The sequence below is a fragment of the Cervus canadensis genome, chromosome 17 (genome assembly GCF_019320065.1).
Source record: "Cervus canadensis isolate Bull #8, Minnesota chromosome 17, ASM1932006v1, whole genome shotgun sequence".
NCBI lineage: Eukaryota > Metazoa > Chordata > Mammalia > Artiodactyla > Cervidae > Cervus > Cervus canadensis.
The window spans coordinates 16,532,418-16,545,460 of NC_057402.1; positions in this window are offsets into that span (position 1 = coordinate 16,532,418).

The window sequence follows — 13,043 nt, forward strand, 5'->3', positions numbered from 1 at the left end:
AAAGAGAAGAAAGAGAAACTGGAGTAGAAGAAATATTTGAGGTAACCAAGACCTTTCAAAGTTAATAATATACACCAAACCATGGATCCAGGAAGCTCAAATAACACTAAGGAGAATAAAAGCAAAACAGAACACTATCCATAGGAATACTATATTCAAACTGAAACAAAATCCAGAGAAAAATTGTGAAAAAAGCCAGAGGAAAATAAAACCTTACCTAGAGAAGTAAAGATAAACACTGTGGTGGGCTTCTTGTCAGTAACTGCAACATAAGTGTTTAAAAAAAAAAACAAAACTAGAATTATATATCTAGTGAAACTGTGTTTCAGAAGTGGAAGAGAAATAAATATACTCTCAAGAAACAAAAACTGACAGAATTCTGTAAACTTGCCTGTGAAAATATTAAAAGACATTCTTCAGGCAAAAAGAAATACCTGGATATCTAGATTTATATGAATTTTGTCACATAGGAGGAGGAAAAAATTGGGGTTAAAATATCTTTTACTTCCCTTATTCTTCATGTTCGTAAAAGTAACCATTTAAAGCAATAGTAGTAACTTACTGGGCTACTGTACCATAGGAGTAAGTGAAATGGATGATAGTAATATCATAAAGATTGGAGGGAAGATTACAGAATGTTCTCTGGTAAAGTATGTGAACTACATCTGAAACAGTAGGATATTAATTCTCTTTCCTTCAGTTCTTGAAGAACTGGTCATTGTAGGGTTTAGGACCTGGTATCTAAGATGCTCATGGAGCATCTTTTAGTGCCAGAAAGTAAGGAAATGCCAGGAAATAAAATCAGTGCATCAAAGATACACAGAAGTTCCCAACTGCCAAAGCTGCAACAATCTGAGTCAGAGATTAAATGTATTAGTATTGCATTATAAACCTGAAAGTACAAAATATATACCCATATTGTTTTTCTCACCTTTAATAAACTTTTGCATGCCCTGAAGAAATAGTCAAACATTTAAATTTGTTTTGAATGCTGCAACTGGTGATACAGGCCAAAAACATGAAACAGTTTGGGGCTTATATAATAGAGACTGCGGGAGAGAACAGGGCAGGCGTCACAAGCAGATCCAGAACAGCTTGAGAGAGTCAGATGAGGAAACTGGCTCTGGGCTTTTATTGTGATTAGAGGATGGGGTCAGAAGAAGGTTTAGGACTGTGGATGGGACTTGTAAGATTTGACTCTTCCACCTGAGCCAAAAGAAAGAGCACCCAGGCTTTCTTAGCAACACCCTCCTTCCTTGGGTGAGACACAAAGGGAAAGGGAGGTGTGTGGCTTTAAAACTATCAGCAATCACACATCAAAAAATGAAACCAGACTCCTTATCATTCATGAATCCATACTGATACATACAAATGATGAAAAACAATTAAATAAATGAAGGAGAAGAGATAAATCTTCTGTGTCTAAGAATTCCAAATATTTTTTAAAGATACTTCATCTGCAAAGAGGTAGAATATGATTCCTCATTAAGTATAGAAGAAAGTGTGAGACTTCTTCCAAAGACTGTAATATAGAAAAAAAGAGAAACAAAGAGAATCTTTAGTGTAGAGAACTTTAATATTAGTTTAGGTCTGTGATTAACAGGAAGAACGGAAATTCATATTGATAATATGCACCTTTGATACAACTTGATCAGAATGGATTTTGCCTCTATGGTCTTTCTTCCTTCAGTAACCTCAGTTTAAACATGAGAATAATATCAGACAAAAGCCAATTGAGGGGAGTTCTGCAAAATACCAGCAGTTTTGGTATTGGTTTTGGTTTGACAGTTTAACAAAAAGTTTGACAGTTTAACAAAACTGTCAAACTCATTAAAAGAAAGAATGTCTAAGAAACTGTCACTGTCAAGAGATGCTGAGGGAGATATGATGGTTAATCATGGTGTCCTGGATGGGAGTCTTGAACATGAAAAGGACATTAAGAAAATTTTGATTATTTTAAAAATATTTGAACATTAATTAATAAAGATGTGTCAATATTGGTTCATTACTTGTAACCGATATACCATACTATAGTAAAATTTTATTAATAGAGGAAACTGGGTGTGGGATATAAGGAATCTGCAGATTCTAAATTTTTCTGTAATTTTATAGCTTTTGAAATGAGGACGTTTGTTAAATAGCAACATTCTGAAAACTTGTGATAAATAGAAAATATTAAAGGTACTAAAGAACAAAGACATGATATTATTGTACTATTCATCTCTAGAAGGTCCATATTTTAATCTTTCATTTCATTATTTCTACATTTCATGATAAACACATGAACATATTTATGGTAGCTCTTTTAAGGTCTTTATCTGTGTAATTCCATGCATATATTTCATTGTATCATATCTGTGTTTGTTTCTGTTGACTGAATTTTCTTCTGAGAATGCAAGACATGTGCTATGTGTGTGCTAAGTCGCTTCAGTCATGTCCAACTCTTTGCGACCCTATCGACTGTAGCCCACCAGGCTCCTCTGTCCATGGGATTCTTCAGGCAAGACTACTGGAGTGGGTTGCCAAGCCCTTCTCCAGGGGATCTTCCTGACGAGGGATTGAACCTGTATCTCTCATGTCTCCTGCATTGGCAGGCTGGTTCTTTATCATTAGCACCACTTGGGAAGCCCATGAAGGGCATATTTCCCTGTTTCATCATATATTCTTGAATTGGATGCTGAATATTATAAACTTTACATTTTTGAGAACTGGATTTTATTGTTTTAAGATTGTCAGAATTTGTTTGGCAGATAAGTTATTTGGAGATAAAATGAATCCTTTCAAGTTGGGCTTTTAGGTAGCATTAGTTCAGTTCAGTCACTCAGTCGTGTCTGACTCTTTGTGACCCCATGAACCACAGCACACCAGGCCTCCCTGTCCATCACCAACTCCCAGAGTTTACTCAAACTCATGTCCATTGAGTCGGTGATACCATGCAGCCATCTCATCCTCTGTCATCCCCTTCTCCTCCTGCCCCCAATCCCTCCCAACATCAGGGTCTTTTCCAATGAGTCAACTCTTCACATGAGGTGGCCAAAGTATTGGAGTTTCAGCTTTAGCATCAGTCCTTCCAGAGAACACCCAGGACTGATCTCCTTTAGAATGGACTGGTTGGATCTCCTTGCAGTCCAAGGGACTCTCAAGAGTCTTCTCCAACACCACAGTTCAAAAGCATCAATTCTTCGGTGCTCAGCTTTCTTCACAGTCCAGCTCTCACATCCATACATGACCACTGGAAAAACCATAGCCTTGACTAGACGGACCTTTGTTGGCAAAGTAATGTCTCTGCTTTTTAATATGCTGTCTAAGTTGGTCATAACTTTCCTTCCAAGGAGTAAGTGTCTTTTAATTTAATGGCTGCAATCACCATCTGCAGTAATTTCGGAGCCCAAAAAAATAAAGTCTGACACTGTTTCTTCTGTCTCCCCATCCATCTATTTCCCATGAAGTGATGGGACCAGATGCCATGATCTTAGTTTTCTGAATGTTGAGCTTTAAGCCAACTTTTTCACTCTCCTCTTTCACTTTCATCAAGAGGCTCTTTAGTTCTTCTTCACTTTCTGCCTTCAGGGTGGTGTCATCTGCATATCTGAGGCTATTGGTATTTCTCCCGGCAATCTTGATTCCAGCTTGTGCTTCTTCCAGTGCAGTGTTTCTCATTAAGGCAGTTACAAATCACTCTACGGTGAGGTGTTGCAGAATGTTCTCAGTGATTAATGAGGACATCCCACTCAGTTTGGTTGAACATTAAGGGTCTCTAGCCATGTATGGAATTGGAATGTTATTAAGCAGATGTCCAGTTGATTCAATGACTCTAGTGAAGTATCATCCGAAGTACACACAGTTTCGTATTTAGCCACAGACTCAGGAGAAACATTATGCATATTTCTGTAGTAATTTCTCTATATAGTACTGCAAGTTGTCTTTCATATTCTGTATTCAGATATCTAGACCTCCAGTTCTTTCTAATCAAATCACCAAGACCTCTACCTTTTGCTTGGACCCTCTACTCTGCACTGCATTACTAATTGTGAATGTTGGAAATAATTTGGGTCATGAAATTGAGATCATTTGTTTTATTATCCTGTATCAGGTATCATAATCTTGTGCTATCTATTGTTCAGTTTCAAAATAACAGTTGCCTTGCATGTTGTGTACTGTGTTTTAGTTGTTTATGCATGGAGGGTTACTAGTGCTAGTTATAATGGATGAGAACAGAAATTCCTCTGATTAAACTTTATTTAATATTCATAAAAATTAAAGATTTCTTAAAATCTGAACTCTTTCTTACATTTAAGTTTCATTTGCATGCTTCTTGAGAGATTTGGTCATAACTTTGTTAAGTGTTACAAAGGACTAATGCTTCATTGTAAATTATTTCCCACAGTGAACTGTTTAAGATATCCTACATTCCCCGGATAAACTCTGATAATGTGTTGCCATTTTCAATATTGTCCAATTTGTGTTATTGATGTTGTATTTAAGGTTGTTACATCTGTATTCATGAGAGAAATTTGGAAATTTCTTTCCTCTGAAATCCACTTGCAATTTTTATACCAATGTTATCCAGGCCTCATAAATTGACTTGGTATGTGTTCTTTCTGAACTGTTTCCCTTAAGTATGTGTAAAATATTGAAGTTATATATGTCTTAAGTATTTAAAATAATTTTTAAGTAGAATCATCTGGATTTCTTTTTTCGAAAAATATTTAATAGTTGATTCAATTTCTTTAATACCACTATAGTTATTCAGTGTAGCAGATGCTGTTCTGTGTCAGCCAATTTTCCCTTCATGAAAGAATGACTGAACTGCCTACTGTGCTTCTGTCAACCTAAAGCAGTCAGTCCTCTTATGATATTACCCTCAACTGAAGAGAACTGCTTCACCCAACCTCATCCCTTCTCCTCAAGGGCAGCTAGAATTAATACCTGTTCAATGGCTGATCTGTTACCCCAACTGGAACAAGTGTGTAGTGTCATTCTTTCCTCAAAGCTCCCCTAACTCCTAGCTGACTTGTGACTATGTCTTTTCCTCCCCAGCTTTGCTTTCTTCTTTTACAGCACGGATGTTGGTTCCAACATGTATGTGCAAAAATTGTCCTGCCGACTAATGTCCAGCTCTGGGTCTTCTTTCTAATGAAAGCACAGCCCAAACGTGGGTATTCCATTGGTCCGAGAAAGTTGATACTAAAATGGGATGTGGGATCTGTACCTCTTCTTCCTTCATGGTGATAATGGCTATATTACTGGTAGTAGGTGAATTACTGATAGCTCCTGTCATAAAAGTTCAATTGTTAAACTCTCAGTTATAGTGAGATGAGTTGTTATATGAATGGAAGCAATTGCACTAGAAATCTATATTTAGAAAATGAAAGAAATAGTAATTACAAACCCAACAGAATAGTGACCAATCCTGAAGTCTCAAGTGATGTTCTACAGAAAGTTTTAAGGGGCTGGTGTTGATTAATCACTAAGTAAAACAAAATATGAAAGCTAAATGGTCCACATAGTCTCATATCAAGTGTTCCTGCAGCCAAAATGCAGAGAGGACTTGAGCATCTCATATTTCAGATTGTTTTGGCCTAGCACCAGGATTCTCACTAGAATGACTTTTCTCTGTAAATTGACAGAGTTTCCTGAAATGTCTAATTATTTTCCTAAATTGTATCTTATATTTATTATTTTTGCTTTATTGAATCTGAATACTCCTAGGTCTCTTTGTTATGTGAGGCAGGGGACATATTTTTCACCCATTTTCTTCAAATTATGTAGTATAATTTTTCTAAGTGGGGTGGCTGAAAGAACTAGGACATTGATGTGAAGAGCCACATATTTTGTCACCACAGTTCTCTAGTGGAGCAAATAAGGATATTCATTCCTCAAATAAGGATATGCTTTGACCAGTAAACCACTAAAAGAATAGTGGTTTATTCTTTTTGTTATTCTCTGAGTTTATATCACAACCATTTTTTAATACTTATTCTTTATAGCACCAAATCCTAAAACATAAGGCCTGATGTTTAATGAGTTGTATTTGGTTTGGTAACAGAAATAGTAACAATAATAGTAATGGTCCCATTATACTCTCTCCTCACAGAATTAAGGGCATGAAGATACATTGCAGTCTCCTTATACTATGGGATAAACCATTGTCTTCTATGCCTTATACTTTTGTAAAATGGAGATAAAAATGAGGAATCTGAGTTTATAAGAATATGTTGAAGACAAAATATGGGATAATATCAGTGATTTGATCAGCAATACAAACAGCATAATGGGGAGAAAAAACAGTTCCCCTAAGATATGTTTTCAACAGGAAAGTGATGAAATTCTACCATTTTTTGTTTCCTATTTCAGCTGGGGAAGTATTCTAAGACTTAAATCTGAATCTATTTAAGATAATAATAAACTAAATTTCTAAACATCAGGTATGTATTGTTATTTTTAATCATGTATACCTATATTTTGTTTACCAAAAATGTCATTTTTGTTAGTGTTAAGAAAAAAAAAAAAACACAGCAATCGCAAAGGTAAGGTTTGATTTGGAGAGTTGAATTTTACATGCAAAAAAGAGTCAGAATGTAATATTTTTTGGGAATTTCACTACTAAGAAAAAAGCTCATGGAGTTTAAATTTTAATGGAAAACCAAGCCTAAGCAAAATGTCAAATGAATGAGGTAAAGAAAATATTGATACCATATACCTTATTAAGAACATATATAGATATAAATTAAGCATGGGAAAATATGGTCTATTGTATATGTCACCAATGAAATGCAAGTTTCATACTTGTTAGAATGACCAAAACCCAGAACACTGACAAAATCATATGCTGGTAAGGATTTAGAATAATAGCAACTCCCACTCACTGCTGATGGAAATACAAAATGGTATAACCACTTTGGAAAACTATATAACTGGACTAAATGTATGAGGCCAGTGTTGAGCAAAAGTAGTACAGATCTGATTCTTGAAAAATATATATTAGACCAAGTAAACCTTATCATCACTACAGCTTTCTGTGTTGAAGCTACTTGTCTGCCATGATAGAGGCACTTGAGATTAAGTAGAATGGTAAACTCACAGAGATGAAGTGGTAGAGATGGGGAGTTTGGGCCTCTGGTGAACCTTGAATTTTTAAGGCAAGTTGTCAGAGAAGAGAAAGTCCTAGATAAGTTTTAGATAACTCTCTGGTGATTTGTCAAAAGACTTCAGCCATTACTGGCTATATTGATGGAAGACTGGAGTCCACAAGGTCTTGAAGAGATTCCTGCCATGGCATAAGAGCTGAGCACTAATTATCAAGTAAAATTCCAGTAAAGCCAAGCTTTTGGCGTAATGACCACCTTATAGATCATTATACTAAATTCAAAGCAGGGAGAAACTTGCTTTAGTAACTTAGAAAATTCAAAACTTTAAAAGGACCATTAGAAAATACAGCATTCAAACCAAGCACTTAAATAAGTTCAATATATCAGAAACTATTAGATATTAGAAGCAAGAAAATGTGACTCATGATGAAGAAAAGTCATCAATAGAAACATACTTTGTGATAATTCATACAGTGTGATCAGCAAGAAAGTACTTATGCATATATTATAAATACATTCAAGAACTTGAGACTTCATGGTGAGTGAAATGATGAGATATTTAGGAGAAAAGGAAACTCTTAAAAATAAATTCCAGAACTGAAAAGTTTAATATGTGAAATAGTTTTCTGGATCGGTTTAACAGATAAGACATTCTGAGGGTAAAATGTATTAGGTAACTTCTAGACAGATCAATGGAAATGATTAAGAAGAAAAGAGAAAAATGATTGGAAATATGAATAGATTGAAATGAATGCCAATGACCAAGGATACAGTAGCAAATTAATTGAAATGTAACCTATTATGTTTTAAAATGTAATATAATAATAATTTGTAATTGACTCCCAGAGAAATATGAAAAAGTAATGGTTCACTTAAAATAATTTGTAAAATAATAGCAGCTTTTACAGTGTTGTGTTGTGTGTTAGTCGCTCAGTCACGTCTGACTCTTTGTGACCCCATGAACTGAGGGCCGCCATGTTCCTCTGTCTATGAGATTCTCCCAGGCAAGAATACTGGAGTGGATTGCCATGCTCTTCTCCAGGGGATCTTCCTGACCCAGGGATTGAAACCTTGTCTCCTGCATTGCAGGCAGCTTCTTTACTGGCTGAGAGACCAGGGAATAACATCAGTTTGCAAATCCAAAATTCTCACTGAAACCCAATCAAAACAAATCACTCATAGGCATTCTCATAGTACTACTGGCAGCTTTCAAATATGAAGAGAAAATATTTAAACAATCAAGAGAAAAATAGATATTATACAATGGGTGACTTTTTAGTAGCAACAATGAAATTAAGAAGATTCATGTCGATGTATGGCAAAAACCATTCCTTTATTGTAAAGTAATTATCCTCGAATTAAGACAATGGGAGGAAACACTTAAAGGGGAAATAAAATTTGTCAACCCAGAAAAATTTCTTAACATATTAAAGTGATATAGATTCAGTTTCAGATAAAATATAGCTGAGAAATTTTACATGCAACAGACATACTATGTTACTAAAAAAAGCTCTTTAGACTGAAAATGACAAAAAAAAAAAAATTGTAAGCTTGGTTCCATAGAACAAAATGAAGATCAAAAAAATGATTAATATTTGAGAAGAGGTTAAAGCCATCTTTTATTTCAATTACTTTATTGAAATAAAAGTAACTGTAAAACAAAATTAATAGTATTTTGTGTGGTAACTTACAACAATAGACATAAAATACAAGACAATGTTGGCTTATCCTCTCAGGCATGGATTTGGTTTTAATGCCAGTTAAGCCTTCATTAGAGCTTCCTTGATAGCTCAGTTGGTGAAAGAATCCTCCTGAAATGCAGGAAACCTTGCTCTGATTCCTGGGTCAGGAAGATCCAGTGGAGAAGGGATAGGCTACCCACTCCAGTATTCTTGGGCTTTCCTTGTGGCTTAGCTCGTGAAGAATTTGCCTGCAATGTGGGAAACCTGGGTTTGTTCCCTGGGTTGTGAAGATGCCCTGGAGAAGGGAAAGGCTACCCAAGCCAGTATTCTGACCTGGAGAATTCCATGGACTGTATAGTCCATGGGGTTGCAAAGAGTCCAACATGACTGAGTGACTTTCACTTTCACTTTCAAGCCTTCGTTAGCATTACTACATAGGGACAAACAGAATTTCTGATACAAAAACAGTGTCTCTTATGACATGGAATTCATTCAGAAGACTGACATCAGAGGAAAGAGGTTCTTTAGTGAGTCCATTATGATGTGATCCATTGGTTATCCAGAATAAATCTTCCTCATACAGCAATGGAAACTGCCATAGAAAGCAGCTTTGAAATGACAACTAAGGTAGAAATTCTAGGAAGAGATGGATTTCATTTTTCAATATGCACTGTGCAATATAGGTTGTTGTTGTTCAGTCATTAAGTCATGTCCAACTCTTTTTGCAACCCCATGGACTGCTGCTTGCCAGGCTTCCCTGTCCTTCACTGCCTGCCAGAGTTTGCTCAAACTCATGTCCATTGTTCTGATAATGTCATCCAACCATTTCATTTTCTTTTGTCCTTTATTCTCTTGGCCTCAGTCTTTCCCAGCATCAGGGTCTTTTCCAATGAGTCGGCTCTTTGCATCAGGTGGCCAAAGTATTGGAGCTTCAGCTTAGCATCAGTCCTTCCAATGAATAGTCAATATTGATTTCCTTTAGCATTGGCTGGTTTGATCTCCTTGCTGTCCAAGGGATTCTCAAGAGTCTTCTCTAGCACCACAGTTTGAAAGCATCAATTCTTTGCCGCTCAGCCTTCTTTACAGTCCAGCTCTCACATCCGAACATGACTACTGGAAAAAATAACATAGTTGTGACTCTAGGGACCTTTGTCTCAAAGTGATGTCTCTGCTTTTTAATATGCTGTCTAGGTGTGTCATGGGTTTACCCTGTGGTTCAACAGTAAAAAATCTGCCTGTAATGCAGGAATTGAAGGAGATGTGAGTTTGATCCCTGCATTGGAAAGATCCCCTGGAGGAGGGCATGGCATCCCACTCCAGTATTCTTGTCTGGAGAATCTCATGGACTGAGTAGCCTGGCCGGCTACAGTTCAAGGGGTTGTCTCATGGACAGAGTCGAACAGGACTGAAGCGACTTAGCACACATACACACAGGTTCATCATAGCTTATCTTCCAAGGAACAGGCATCTTTTAATTCATGACTGCAGTCACCATCCACAGTGATTTTGGAGCCAAAGAAAATAAAGTCTGTCACTTTTTGCATTTTTCCCCATCTATTTGCCATGAAGTGATGGCACTAGATGCTATCATCTTAGTTTTTTGAATGTTGAGTTTTAAGCAAGCTTTTTCACTCTCATCTTTCACCTTCATCAAAAGGCATTTTATGGTCCAACTTAGTTCCTCTTCATTTTCTGCCTTTAGAGTGATATCATCTGCATATCTGAGGTTGACACTTTCCCTGGCAAACTTGATTCCAGCTTGTGATTTATCTAACTCAGCATTTCACATGATGTACTGTGCGCATAAGTTAAATAAGCAGGATGACAATATACAGTTTTGTCATACTCCTTTTCCAATTTTGAACCAGTCCATTGTTCCATGTCCATTTCTAACTGTTACTTTTTGACCTGCATACAGGTTTCTCAGGAGGCAGGCAATATGGTCTGGTATTCCCATCTCGTGAAGAATTTTCCACAGTTTGTTGTGATCTACACAGTCAAAGGCTTTAATGCAATATAGGTACATTGCGCTATATAAGTACACATGTGTCTAGGAAAAAAGGAGAGAATTCTTATTGACCTGCTGGGATTATAAGGTTGGAAGTTCTGGTTTTCCATGTGCTTGACATGTGCTTGCCTGTGGATACAAAAAGCATCCCATTGAACTAGCTATAGTTTCCATCTGGGCACATTGGAGTTCTATCCAGGGACCAAGAGTTGAAAGAGGATTACCATTTTAATAACTGACCCTGATCAGCAGGATGCTATAGGCTGTTTTCACAGAAAATGGGATGATGAAATATGTGTGGAAATACCAGCTTTACTCATGCTCCTCCTGTCCCTCTTTTTAACTGTGATTGTACAAATATAGCAACTGTGGCTTGAGATTACCAAGTGATACCAAAGCCCCAGCCTCTCTAGGAAGGAGAGTGTAGTTACATCAAAGCCAATACTTTCTAAGATGATAACTGGAGGGGAGGGAAATTTGTAATGGATGATGCAGAAGACTGTCATAAGTGTTAAATACTGAGGCCAACTGCAACAAAGGGTGCTATATTACCCTCACTATTACCTTCTTCTGTATTTATCCTCAGGAAGATAGCTCCACAGGAAGTATGAATGAGTTCCTCCACAATTCTTTGTAGAAGGGGGTGGGCTTTATTGGCCATTGAATGTGCCCTACTCAGGTCTTTTGGCAGAAAAATCTACTTCAAACAGTGTTGTTAGTGGAATCCATGGTCATCTAGCCAGATTATTTTCCATTGAATTCATTAAAAAGTTGACAACATATATGATTTCAATATGTTTGAGAAAAGCAATAATAGAGAAAAAAACAGCTAACCAGGATACTTGGAATTATTGAAGTAAAAAAAGGAAAATGACAGATTGAAGAGCTATGAAACTCCTATAACCCATTCAGTCAGGAAGTGATTAATATCCACTACAGGTCAGTGGGTATAGTAATGAAGAATAAAGTGCAAGACTAGTTTATCAGTAACTAAAAAATAGCAAATTCAATGTGGAGAAGAGTTCACTGAAGTGCTTATTGTATTATCATAAATGCTACCAATGTTTTCAAATACTATTATGTTATAAAAACATGGAAAGGTGACAGAGGATTCATTTCTGAGAGAAAAACAGATACGGAATAAATTTAGGGAACAGAATTTTGGGTATATCAGTGAATGTGAAAATTCAAGAAAAATAAAGAATACTCATCAATATGCAAAGTTTTAATAAAATATGACATAATGGAACAATGTATTAAAGTCTGCTAAAACTGATTATCACTAATAATGACAGGACTGTGATGTGTTGGATGTGCAAAAGAGGGGTAAAGTGGGGGTAGAAAGAAAAGCACATAAAATGGTGTAGTGATTTATCTTTATCAGCATCTCAGAAGACAGCAGGTTACAAATAGCTAGCTCACATTGCAAGCAATTTAAACAATTCCCTAAATATAATAGCAGCAAGATGAGTTTGTTTGGAACCTCGATTCAGATCAAATATGTAGACAATCTATCATAATTATTTATGTCACTATCATCTTTTATGTTGACATATGCTGAAAACTTGTTCCCTAAAGTGATCATTCTGAACTAAATACTTCAGAGTCAGCCAAAAATGAATATACCTGCATCGAGTATTATTTAACATATATCTTCAAAAATGGCTTTTGAATTGTGAAATGGTGGAGCAAGAGAATTAGCTAGTAGTTTGGCATCTTGGGTTTGAAATTTTCTTTGAAGCTTGTGTAATTTAACCACTTAACCTCTGAGCTTGTCTTACCTCATTTGTAAAATGGAAATAATAACTCTGCCCTGAAAGCGTTTGAAAATTAAAGGCTTCATCGTAATTAATGTTATTCATTTTAATATGTTGAATTAATGCAGCATGGCCACTTAAAGTAGGGAACTGCAAATAACATTATATTGAATTTTACCTAATTAAATTTGGCTAGGAAAATAACACAATTTCATATGTGAAATTATCCTTTCAAACTGATAGAAGAGCATGTTCGTTGTAAGAGTCTAATGGCCTGAATCTGATGTATGCATTAAATATGTTATATTCATAATATATATCTGTATATATGGTATGTATTATATACAGACATGTCTGTTGAATTTAAATATGGAGTAAATTAAAATGTACACAAATGTAAAATAAAACTATTAATATGAATACTAAAAAGCCTGGGAAATCAGAGGAAAATAATTAAAAGTATGTTTAAATATTATTTTTATGCCATTAGTATGAGTAATAAAGT